The sequence below is a fragment of the Balaenoptera physalus genome (assembly GCF_965194825.1).
Source record: "Balaenoptera physalus genome assembly, chromosome: 4".
Lineage (NCBI taxonomy): Eukaryota > Metazoa > Chordata > Mammalia > Artiodactyla > Balaenopteridae > Balaenoptera > Balaenoptera physalus.
In genome coordinates, this window is record NC_138891.1 from 4,453,998 (window position 1) to 4,466,408 (window position 12,411).

Here is a 12,411-nt window from a genome sequence, read left to right on the forward strand (position 1 = left end):
ATTATGATTAGAATGCAAAATAGTTTAACTCTGGGGCCTATAGTGTTTTAGCTTTTTTTTTTTTTAAATTCAGGAGAAATTCACCTCAGATAAACTTTAACCATTTTAAAGTGCACAATTTAGTGCCATTAGTTCATTTACAATGATGTGAAACCACTGTCTCCATTAAATTCATTTTCATTACACCAAAGTTTTAGTCTATTTTTGATCCATTATGCCAAATGTTATATAAATCTTGTATTAGATGGAGGAGGGGAAGTACCCAGAGATTGTTTAGGGATGTCACTTCAGCAGAAAGTGGGTATATCCATCTTCTAGGAAAGGCCACCCATTGCTCCACTTGTTTGGCAAATTGATCATCACTGTTAGTCAATCATTCAGCCATCTACATTGAATATCCAGACAACTGAAATGAATATGTCTCAATACACACACACACACCTACAGACATGTCTCCTGCTGCCACAATGAGGAGGTATTAGTTCTGATAATAGGAGTAGCAAGTAGCAAGACGGATGGAAATTTGTATACAGCCCTAACATAAAAGACTATTTTATTCTGTTGTGCTCTAGTCTTATAAAAAATGGCTTCTCCATGGGTTAAGTTGCCAATCATTGATCCAGAATGACTGCTCAGATATCTCAGCACATCAACCATCTGTCAATGGATCCAGCTTTTGAGGGTTATGATGGTGATTGTTGAAAGACAACAGAGGGACCTGTCATTAGTGTTCATTCTCCTCTTGTTCTCTGGCACACTTTCCCATAAATGGGTTAGTGCTTCTGTGAGTAAATTATAGATGTACCATGAGGTAAAAACTCTCAGTGTTTTTATCTTGATGTTGCATTTTTTTCATACACAGTATGAATTAATTTTGAAGCCCTGATCTCCATTAAGTTCAAGTGCTATCCTGCTTGTGATATATTTTTAAAATCCTTGTAGTAAAGCAAAGAAATAGTTTTAAAAATTGCTTGTACATTTCTTAAAGGATTGACGAATACTCTTTGGGAAGAATGAAAGAAAAGTGTTATTAGTTGGGAATCTTCACAAATTTAAGCTGAATGCTAGAAGTCTCAAAATTTATGAAAAAGCTGAAAGAAGAAGGGAGAGAAATATACTTTCAAAGATTCAAAACACACCAACAACAAAGGAAATGACTTAAATATTGATGAAATACACATTTTTTAAATGAAAAAACTCCCAAACTTCTATATGACAAGAGACCGGATGAACAAAGTGAAAAATATATAGGATGAGAATCAAGAATATATAAAGAAAATTACATATGGATGTGTAAAATGAAAGCTACCCAATATAAATGGGCACTGGTTTGAACAGGCAACTCACCCAAAGGAATCTCAAATGCCCAATAAACGAACACAAGAAGCTCGAGATCACTAATAAACAAATATATGCAAACGGAATCCAAAGTCAGATACTTAACACCATTTCAAACTGGCAAAGTTGAAAAAGACCCGAATATCAAATGTTGGAGAAGTAGGGAAATATCAATTCTCATAGATACTATGGATTGTAATATAAATTGGTTTAACCACCTCAGAGATCAGTTTGACAATATCAAATATAATTGAACGTTTACATAGTCAGATATTATTCTCCTGGCTATAATTCAGAGCAATCTAATACAGATCAGCAGGAAACATACAAAAGGATGTACATTCCAGAATTGTGGGCAACCTCAATATTTTAAATGTCAACCACATGAGAGATGATAGCATTCTGCTTCTAATAGTATGAAACATTAGATATTATGAAGAACTTTATGCTGAAATAAAGAATATATTGGATGGAATACAGCAAATATATGAGGGAAGGGGTTACCAGGAAGGAGTGAGAGGAGACGGAAAGGTGGTCCAATATTTAAATTATTAATTGGTTAAATTCTTCAATTAAAACACAGTGACTATCAACTGGATTTTTTTCTTTTTTTTTCACACACACACACACACTGTATTTTATTTTTACAAAAGATAAATAGACTGACACCAAGCATTATCAACTGGATTTTAAAAAGTAGAGAAATAAAACAAATAGAACAACAATCCAAGGGCCCATCAACAGAGGATTGGCTTAAAAAGTATATATATATATATTTTATATATAATGAAATATTATATAGGTAATGGAATATTACTCAGCCATAAAAAAGAATGAAATATTGTCATTTGCAGCAACATGGATGGACCCAGAGAATATTATACTTAGTGAAGAAAGTCAGACAGAGAAAGACAAATACTATATGATATCACTTATATGTGGAATCTAAAAAATAATACAAGTGAGTCTATATACAAAACAGAAACAAACTCAAAGACATAGAAAACAAACTTATGGTTACCAAAGGGAAAAGGGGTGGGAGGAGGGACAAATTAGGAGTATGGGATTAACAGATACAAACTACTATACATAAAATAATAAACAACAAGGATTTATTGTATAGCACAAGGAATTATATTCAATATCTTGTAATAACTTATAGTGGAATATAATCCAAATATATATATATATGAAACTAAATCCCTTTGCTATACACCTGAAATAAACAGTATTGTTTTGTTTTGTTATTTATTTATTTATTTATTGGCTGCGTTGGGTCTTCTTTGCTGCGTGCAGGCTTTCTCTAGTTGCAGTGAGCGGGGGCTACTCTTTGTTGCAGTGCACAGGCTTCTCGCTGCAGTGAATTCTCTTGTTGCAGAGCATGGGCTCTAGGCATGTGAGCTTCAGTAGTTATGGCATGTGGGCTCAGTAGTTGTGGTGCATGGGCTTAGTTGCTCCGCAGCATGTGGGATCTTTCCCGACCAGGGCTTGAACCCATGTCCCCTGCATTGGCAGGCGGATTCTTAACCACTGCGCCACCAGGGAAGTCCCAACAAATACAATATTGTAAATCAACTATACTTCAATAAAAAAAATGAGGATCCTATTATCTTTAGAGGATGCAAAGGCAAGCAACAGATAGAAGAATATATACTAGACACATATAATTCACAACGTACTGATATCCAGAATATCTAAGTAACTCTTACAAATCAAAAAGAAAAAGACAACTCAATAGAATAATGGGCAAGAGACCTGAACAAAACTTCACAAAAGAGTATATCCAAATAACCGATAAATATAAGATTTTTCAATTAAAGCCAAATGAGATACCACTAAACACTTGCCAGAACAAGTAAAAAAAAAAATGCTACATATTGACAAGAAAGTCATGTAACTGGAATTCTCATACGTTGCTTGGTGTAAAAAACTGGTATTACCATTTTGGAAAAACTATTTGGCAGTATCTTCAAAAGCTTAACATAGGAATATCTACAACCTAGCAATTCTACTCCTATATACCCATGAAAAATGTGTTCATATGTTCACCACAGGAGATGCACAATAATGTTCATTGTAGAATTATTCATAATAGTTAACTGGACATAATTAAATGTAATCAACAGCACAATGAATAAAAATTTGTTCTATTTACAACATGGAATACTATACAGAAATGAAAATGAATGAACTATTGCTTCAGGCAACAACTTGTATGAATTTTACTTACACAATTTTGAGCAAAATAATCCAGGTACAAAAAAATATTCCATTCCTACACAATTTGAAAACACTCAAAAACTTACGGTATTAGAAGGATAGTGGTTGCCATGGTGAAGGAATATGTGTAGTGAGTGAGGATATACCCAATGAGTGCTTCCGGGTACTGATGGCTCAAATTCTTGAACTTGGTGGTGGTTACGTGGGTATATTCATTTCATGAGATGTCATTTAGCTATATGCTTTTGATTAACACACTTTCCTTTTTGTATGCTCTGCTTCAATAAAAGATTATTTAAAAATGTGGTTAATTGATGTTAACATTCATCAGATATGTGTGCCTGGTACCTAGGGAAGTATATGTCTTACTATTCTCTGTAATTTTCTCTATCTCTAGAATAATTCTTAATTTAAAAATAACAAAGAAAAGTAAAATAAGTCATTAATAAGCAATAATTTTATTGAAAGGATTGAGCCTTAAGGGGCAGATATTCCTAGAAGGTGTCAGTGATCAGTTAATTTATTAAATCAGTGAGTTAATTTAACCTAATCCTCTGTTTTCCTGCTGTGCTTACTGCCTCTATCACCCTGTTAAAAATATCCATCGCATTAATTTTTGAGAATGTATATATTTATATATGGACCTATATCAATATCCATATATTTTTCCCCATAAAGTAATATTCTCTGTGGAGTGCTTATGCTCAGGACTTCCTGGGAAATATATTATTCTTTTTTACAAAGAATGTTTTTTAATTTTATTTATTTATTTATTTATTTATGGCTGTGTTGGGTCTTCGTTTCTGTGTGAGGGCTTTCTCTAGTTGTGGCAAGCGGGGGCCACTCTTCATCGCGGTGCGCGGGCCTCTCACCATCGCGGCCTCTCTTGTTGCGGAGCACAGGCTCCAGACACGCAGGCTCAGTAGTTGTGGCTCACGGGCCTAGTTGCTCCGCGGCATGTGGGATCCTCCCAGACTAGGGCTCGAACCCGTGTCCCCTGCATCGGCAGGCAGATTCTCAACCACTGCGCCACCAGGGAAGCCCAATGTATTATTCTTAAAAGAGAGCTTTTTAACTCTGCCTCTCTCCAAGAAAGCTATCTATTAATGAACTAAGAATTAAAGGGACAATGTCAGGCCATAGGAAGGTAACATTTGTTGCTTTTTCTTAAGACTATAAGGGGCTTATTATTTATTTTATGAAAGATAATATCCATATTCTCAGATATTCTACCAATCTTTTTTTTGAGATACTGATTTTTGAAAGAGATATAAATATCTAACTATAAAACAGAGGGCTCTATTTAAATAGTCTTATAGCCTGCTTTTTTCACTTAACAGAGCATGAACTTTCTCATAAAATTAAGTTATATTTGATGAAATTCCTTAATCCAGGCTTTTAGGAACTTTAGTCGAAAGGTACAAACTTCCCGTTATAAGACAAATAAGTACTAGGAATGGAATGTACAACATGGTAAATATAATGCACACTGCTGTATGTTATATGTGAAAATTAAGAGAGTAAATCCTAAGAGTCTTTACCACAAGAAAAAAAATTTTCTATTTCTTTAATGTTGTATCTATATGAGATAATGGATATTCACTAAACTTACTGTGGTCACCATTTCATGATGTATGTAAGTCAAATCATTATGCTGCCCACCTCAAACTTATGCAGTGCTGTATGTCAATTATATCTCAATAAAACTGGAAGAAAATTTTTAAAAACTACGACGCTTGTATAGGATATCAAGACAAAACCATCCTTACGTTGCGGTTTTCGCCTGGACTCATGCGTGGTTTGCCTGCTTGGGTGGCAGTGTAGAGTGTTGACTGTTAAACTCTGTTTTTATTTTTCTTGTAAAAGAGGCCTGACTCTAGAACAAAACTTGAATCTCTGCTCCATTTTATTTCCTTATTTCCTTAGAAAATTTTTATTTTATATTGGATCATAGTTGATTAACAATGTTGTATTAGTTTCAGGTGTACAGCAAAGTAATTCAGTTATACATATACATGTATCTATTCTTTTCCAAATTCTTTTCCCATTTAAGTTATTACAGAGTATTGAGCAGAATTCCCTGTGCTGTACAGTAGGTCCTTGCTGGTTATCGGGATAGATTTGGAGTTTGGGATCCGCTCCATTTTAAAGAGATGCCCCATAACCTCTGAAACAGTAAGTGAAACTACTCAATCCAGAGGACCAGTGCCTTCTCTGAGAAGCTGCAGAACCAGTGACTATCCAGGGAATCTCCTGTCTTACTGGCCAGGGGTGCTGTCCCATTTCTGTTTCCCAAATTGCCTTTTCCCTCCTGTCTACCGAACTCAGAGTGGTTTTTTTCCCCCCTTTACCCCTCAGCACATAAAAGCGTGATCAGAATTACTCTAAGATTTACTTATATGGGTTTGGGAAAACTAAGCTCACTTCTTTCCAAAACTAACCCCGGGAACCAACAGGTTTCCAAAGCCCTTCTTTGGCTGTCTTTCGCTTAGCTTCTCTATTTACAATTTCAGTTTAATTTTAGAAGTCTTTAGAAATGCTGATTACATTCTTTATGCTTAGTTTGACAGAAGGATGGATGAACTGGTTTATTAAAGCCTCATTATTTTACAGTTATAATAAACACACTTAAATTGTAATTTTCAGCCAGTTTATGAGTCAACCCAAAGACCTTAATGTGCTACTTCAAAGTATATCATCTGCTTCAAATGAAACCATAAATTGGCATCCCCCTCTGGTAAAATGTACAAAAAACTAGTTAGAGGACCGCAGCCAGGAAAGTTCATTGTGATCCGGCCACACACAAAAAAAAAAGCAAAAAGGAAAGAAAATTATCTATGGACTTACACTCTCAACTTACTTGAGTCCTCTGGATGGATTGAATCCAAAGATACTCTAAATGAAAATTATCAGAAATTAAATACATATAAAGAAACCTTTGACCCAACGTGTAGAATCCATGATAAATCACTAGAGCATAACGAGGTTGACCTACTAAATGTTACAGAGTATATTCTAGTTTCCAGTGCTCTTTTTTGGCAAAGATGAGGTGTCTAAGTGAATTGCGGCAATTGGCTTTAGGGACCTCAGAGCTTCATGTTATCTATAGAATGCTTCGTTATTAATGCCCTGATGTAGCTGGTAATGTTTGGTCTAATTGAATTTAAATAGCTTATGTAGGAAATTTTCACCTGAGGTTCTTTTTGCAGCCTCACGGATAATATTCTGGATCACTGAAAGTTTGTCCTAAGAATGTTTGCCAAAGAGACAGACATTGTCAGCTGAATAGTTGTATTGGCTCACCATGTCTATGATGGGAGAGATTAGTAACTTTACTACTAATAATGATCCTGATTTTTCCTAAGTACAGAGACATTAGAGAGATCTGGTTTGTGTTAATCATTCTGTCATAAAATAATATGTTAGCCTTGTGTGGTTGGGTTGCTAGGAAATATATCTACCTACATCTGTACAAGAAACCTCAATACCCTTAATCCCACTGCATTGAGGGAAGAAAAAAGAGGGGGGACTGCTGGGAAAGTTTGTACGATTGGGGCAGAAGCACAGTGTTCCACAACCTACAGTCGTTATTCACAAGTAATGAACTTACATCTGCCCTCATCTATCTATCTATCATCTATCTATGTATCTATCTATGTATCTATCTATCATCTATCTCTATCTATCTATTATCTATGTATCTATCATCTATCTATATCTATCATCTATGTACCTATGTATCTATGTATCTATCATCTATCTCTATCTATTATCTATGTATCTATCATCTATCTATATCTATCATTTATCTATCTATCTATCTATCTATCTATCATCTATCTATCTATTTTCTTACATGGAGTCTCATTATGGGTGAATCACAGTTCTAAGTGCTTTGAAATACTAGCTGATGGATGAGGAAGGGGCATTCATAATGGGGTAAACTCTGCTTTGTATTTATGGCTTTAAAAAAAGACCAATGGTAACATCATAAAACAAAGCAAAACCCAGCTGTAATCACAGCATCATGAGTCATGAAAGGCAGGCAGACGTGAGAGTTTAGACCTGGGTAGAGAGTCCCTTCAACCAATCTTGAAACATTTGGGAGGTCCGGCTTTCTGCGTGTGAGCATGATACGTTGTTTGTGTCCATCAGAGGACTAGACAGCTTCGGAACAGCGGATCAGGAACAACTAGGGAAGTGAGAAGAATGAATGAAACCTAAGTTTTGCTACTTGGTTTTATTGATCAAAGCATCTTACAGGTGTGATGGAATTGACTGTTTATTTTGGAAAGTCCCTAAGGTATTCAACAAAAGTCAACAGACTCTCCATCTTTCCCTTTTTTTTTTCTTTTTGGCCATACTGTACGGTTTGCGAGATCTTAGTTCCCTGATCAGGGATCGAACCCGCGCCCCCTGCAGTGGAAGCGCCGGAGTCTTAACCACTGGACCACCAGGGAAGTCCCTCCATCCTTTACTTTTTCAAAAGTACACCATGAGTTCCAGTTTCAAAGATGCCCCAAAGTTACAGTTGGAACCAGTGATTATTTTATTGTTCCCAGCTTTTTTCCCTCTCCAATCCTCTAATGTGGTATTATTCTCCTCCCTAATGATCTCCCTTGATTGCCACTTCCCAAGTCCCTGGAAGGGATGGATCCTCTTAAACATTATGAAATGGAGTGGAAATGATTTCACTGGAATGGCCAGCGATCATATCAGAGACTAAAATGATGCCAGGGTCACTAGGCAGGGCCTGGGGCTTGTCTTACGAACATCAATTTTGAAAACTATCAGGTTTAGGAAAACCAATCTCATTAACAAATGATTATAATAGTAATGACCAGCCATATTGATTTTCTGCCTTCAGATGAGATTTTTATAAAGTAGTAGTAAAAATTTAAATAACAATAAAATATTGATACTTCACAAAGTAAGAATTACGAAAAGAAAAATGAGTCCCAAAGCAGAATAATCTCATGTATCCAAAACTGTAATTGAATTGCTAGAACACTGTTGTCCAATAGAACTTTCTATGTTAAGGAGATGTTCTATTACCTGTACTAATACTCTAGCCAACTGCCCACATGTGACTATCGAGCCCTTGACAGTGGGACCGAGGAACTGAATTTTTAATTTTCTATAATTTTAATTAATTTAAATGTAAATATAAATGCCAAGTAGTTACTGCATTAGACAAGGCAGTTCTACTAATTTCTTTTCTGTAATTTTTTTTCCTTCTGTATCCTTTTTAAAAAAATTTTTATTAGAGTATAGTTGATTTACAATGTTGTGTTGGTTTCTACTGTACAGCAAAGTGAATCAGTTATACATATACATATATCCACTCTTTTTTAGATTCTTTTCCCATATAGGTATTACATACAGAGTATTGAGTAGAGTTCCTTGTGCTATACAGTAGGTCCCTATTAGCTATCTATTTTATATGTAGTAGTGTGTATATGTCAATCCCAATCTCGCAATTTATCCCTCCGCCTTTTCGCCCCGGTAACCATAAGATTGTTTTCTACATCTGTAACTCTATTTCTGTTTTGTAAGTAAGTTTATTTGTACCATATTTTTTAGATTCCACATATAAGCGATATCATATGATATTTGTCCTTCTCTGTCTGACTTATTTTTTCTGAAATTTTCAATCATAATTAATTCTGTATGGTGATAAGAAAATTTGAATCTAAAGAAACATTTTATATATTTTATATTATATACTATAAATCATCATATTTTAAATACCATATACAATTTACAAGAACGATTAGAAGGGAATGTTTGGTTAAATATATGCAATTCCAAAATTATATTCGATACTTACATTAGTATTTCAAATGTTTTTCCCTTCCACACTGTCCTTTTTAAATTTTTTTAAATAATTGATTTTAGCTAAAGACATAAAATATGCTTATGGTGATTTTAAAACACTTGTAATTCGAGGTTTCATTTACTGAAAAAATCCTACTTTAAAAAATAGTTTTATTGCACCTACCATAAAGTTCACCTACTCAGTGTACAATTCAATGTTTTTCAGTATATTTGTAGAGTTGTGCAACCATCACCATAATCGAATTTTGGAACATCTTCATCACCCACAAAGAAACTTCATCCCCATCAGCTGTCACCCCCCAACCCATTTCCTCCCCAGCTCCTGGCAGCTCCTTTTTGTCTCTCTAGATCTTCTTATTCCAGATATTCGACAGGAATGCGATTATACACTATTGAGTAATGGGTGGCTTCCACTCTGAAACTAAGTTCTTCACCCAAGAAACCTATTGCTTTACCTGAAACAAAATAAGTAAATATGGTTCAGGATAATACATTTCACTTCTAGGGAGGTTCAGAAGGTTCTGGAGAAGAGAACAAAGTCCAGTAAATGTTCATAGAGACGTGTAATAATTCATAAAACAGCTACAAAACCAGCAGCTAGAAACCTCATCCAAGAAGTACTTGCTCTTCTACCGAAAGCCACTATAACCTGGAAGGTGCAGAGTGGATTCAGTGGTACAAGAAATTGTCCTGGGAAATGTGTCATCTTCTTAAGCCTGGTTTCATCCTCTCTCAGGCTCCCTGTGCAGTCCGCACTCATTTTCAGGGGCTGCCGGTTCTGCACGGGGTTCAGAAAGATTGCTTGGAGCATGTGATGTTCAGTGGTCAGTCAGGGGAGGATTCCTCTTACCCTTTAGGTGGTTTACCCTTTGACAGGAACGCCAAGGCAGCTCTGCTTCTACCCCAGTGTTTTACCCAGTTTTAAGTGGGTAACTTGGTTTAGCTTTTGCCTGCTGCTTCCTTCTCACTTCTCTTCCATCTGCATCCAGATCTGTGTACACTGAGGGGTCTGGAGGGCCATGCTTTCTCCAGAACCATGACCTAACCAGCATTTCTCCTCTTCTTTTTTATTTTTTAGGGAAGAAGTTGATTGATTGATTGATTGATTTTAAATTTATTTATTTATTTTTGGGCTGCGTTGGGTCTTCGTTGCTGCATGTGGGCTTTCTCCAGTTGTGGTGAGCAGGAGCTACTCTTCATTGCGGTGCACAGCTTCTCATTGCAGTAGCTTCTCTTATTGCAGAGCATGGGCCCTAGAGCGCGTGGGCTTCAGTAGTTGTGGTGCATGGGCTCAGTAGCTGTGGCTCACGGGCTTAGTTGTTGACTGGCACGTGGGATCTTCCCGGACCAGGGATCGAACCTGTGTCCCCTGAATTGGCAGGCGGATTCTTAACCACTGCGCCACCAGGGTAGTCCTGAAGTGGATTTATTTAGAGAGAAACAGCTCCACAGGCAGAGTGTGGGCCATCTCAGAAGGTGAGAAAGGCCTATCCTCTTCTCTGAGGAATGAGGCCATATGATTGGCTCTTTCTTCTAGATTTCCTATCTATCAATAAAAGGCACCTCAGTCCCTCACGAAAATTGGTTCCTAGCAGTTCAGACTCCCCAATTTTTTAATACATTTCTAGATATTTTGGAACACCAGATATACGTGGAGTTAAATCAAAGCTGGAAAATTCATTGTATTTCTCTTTGTTGTGCCATAGGACGGCTCAGTACAGAATCTGGGTGGGAATCTGTAGGCGGCGCCACGTGGTGGTAGGACCATCTGCAATAGCTTCCACCATCCCACATTTTGGCTACTATGGAATGCTCCTGTATATAGAATTAGCTTTTTTTCTTACATTTGGTATGATGGTTCCCAGTTCTCCAGTAATGCCAAAAAACCATCACGTTTCTCACATTCAGTAAACTGACTTCTTAAAATTCTATTTGTTTTCCAAGTAGACCTAAATGTAGTGAAAGTCTTGTCTAGAAAGTTTATCTTGAAAAGGGCTGTATGTCAGTGGCAGCAAGACAGCTAGTGGAAAAGTAAGCATTTCGTTAAACACTACAAGTAAAACGTTCAGCCCGTTAGGAGTTATCTAGTGCTATGTGATCCCAAAAGAGAGACTGATTAACTGGTATCTGCTTACAGAAATTACTGAATTCTGTCGCATGAGTTGCTTGCGTGCCCAAAGGTACTTACCAGTGTTAACAACACTATATCAATTGAATTAAAAATTACTCATTTGCATCACTGACGCCATGAAAAAAGAGAAGGCTGAAGAGTATGGAACTTCTTGGAAAGCTATTTAAGTCAGTATTTTTTAAAAATTAAAAGATCCAATATAAATCCAGACCTATGGAAGAAAAAGAAAATCTCTTCTTTCAACATCTATGGAATGTAGCAGAAATAATTTCTGACTTGCAGGTTTTTTAGTCTTTTGGGATGTTAGATTTTTTCCACAATCCTTCCATTTTTTGGTCTCTAATTCTGTTGTATGGACGGATGTGACTAGTATAAAAAAGATACTTTTGGGGCCAGAACAAGGCAGAGTGGTGGCCATTCCGGGCTGTGCCTTCATGGGAGAATAAGCATTCTGATTTCAGGACAGACAGGCTTATTTCTTCTGTTTCAGAAATATACTATTTCCCAGACTAGTATGTTACAAGTATTACCCTACTTTTTCCTTTCTCCTTTCACGTCCTTTGCCCTATAATTGTAAAGAATATATCCGGACGCTCTTCTAACTATATCTGCTCAAGATGACAAGAGACTTAAGCCTCCTTGAGTTCTTGTGGTTCCTTATTTTTCAATTCTACAAACATGTACTGAGTTTAGAAATGGTTGGAAAAAGAGTAAAACAGATGAGAGTAATCATGGATTTTTGGACACTGAGGGAAACAGAGGCAAAGTGTTTCTAGACCTTGGAATCATACATCCTTGATCTGAGAGGAGGAACTACAGGTGTTTTTAGGAGAATCCTGGTGCTCTTGCAGGAGCAGTGGGCCAGTACTCAGCCTAAGGATCTA

General features: G+C 36.5%; 1 protein-coding gene across 1 annotated transcript in view; it reads left to right on the forward strand.

Annotated features, from left to right (window-relative positions):
• Positions 1-12,411, forward strand: part of LOC309660304 (uncharacterized protein) — an 897,320-nt gene that overhangs the window by 43,858 nt on the left and 841,051 nt on the right. Inside the window, exon 2 of the mRNA XM_082460816.1 lies at positions 5,887-8,930. The gene's annotated coding sequence lies outside the window, so the exon portion shown is untranslated. The remainder of the gene's footprint in view (positions 1-5,886; positions 8,931-12,411) is intronic.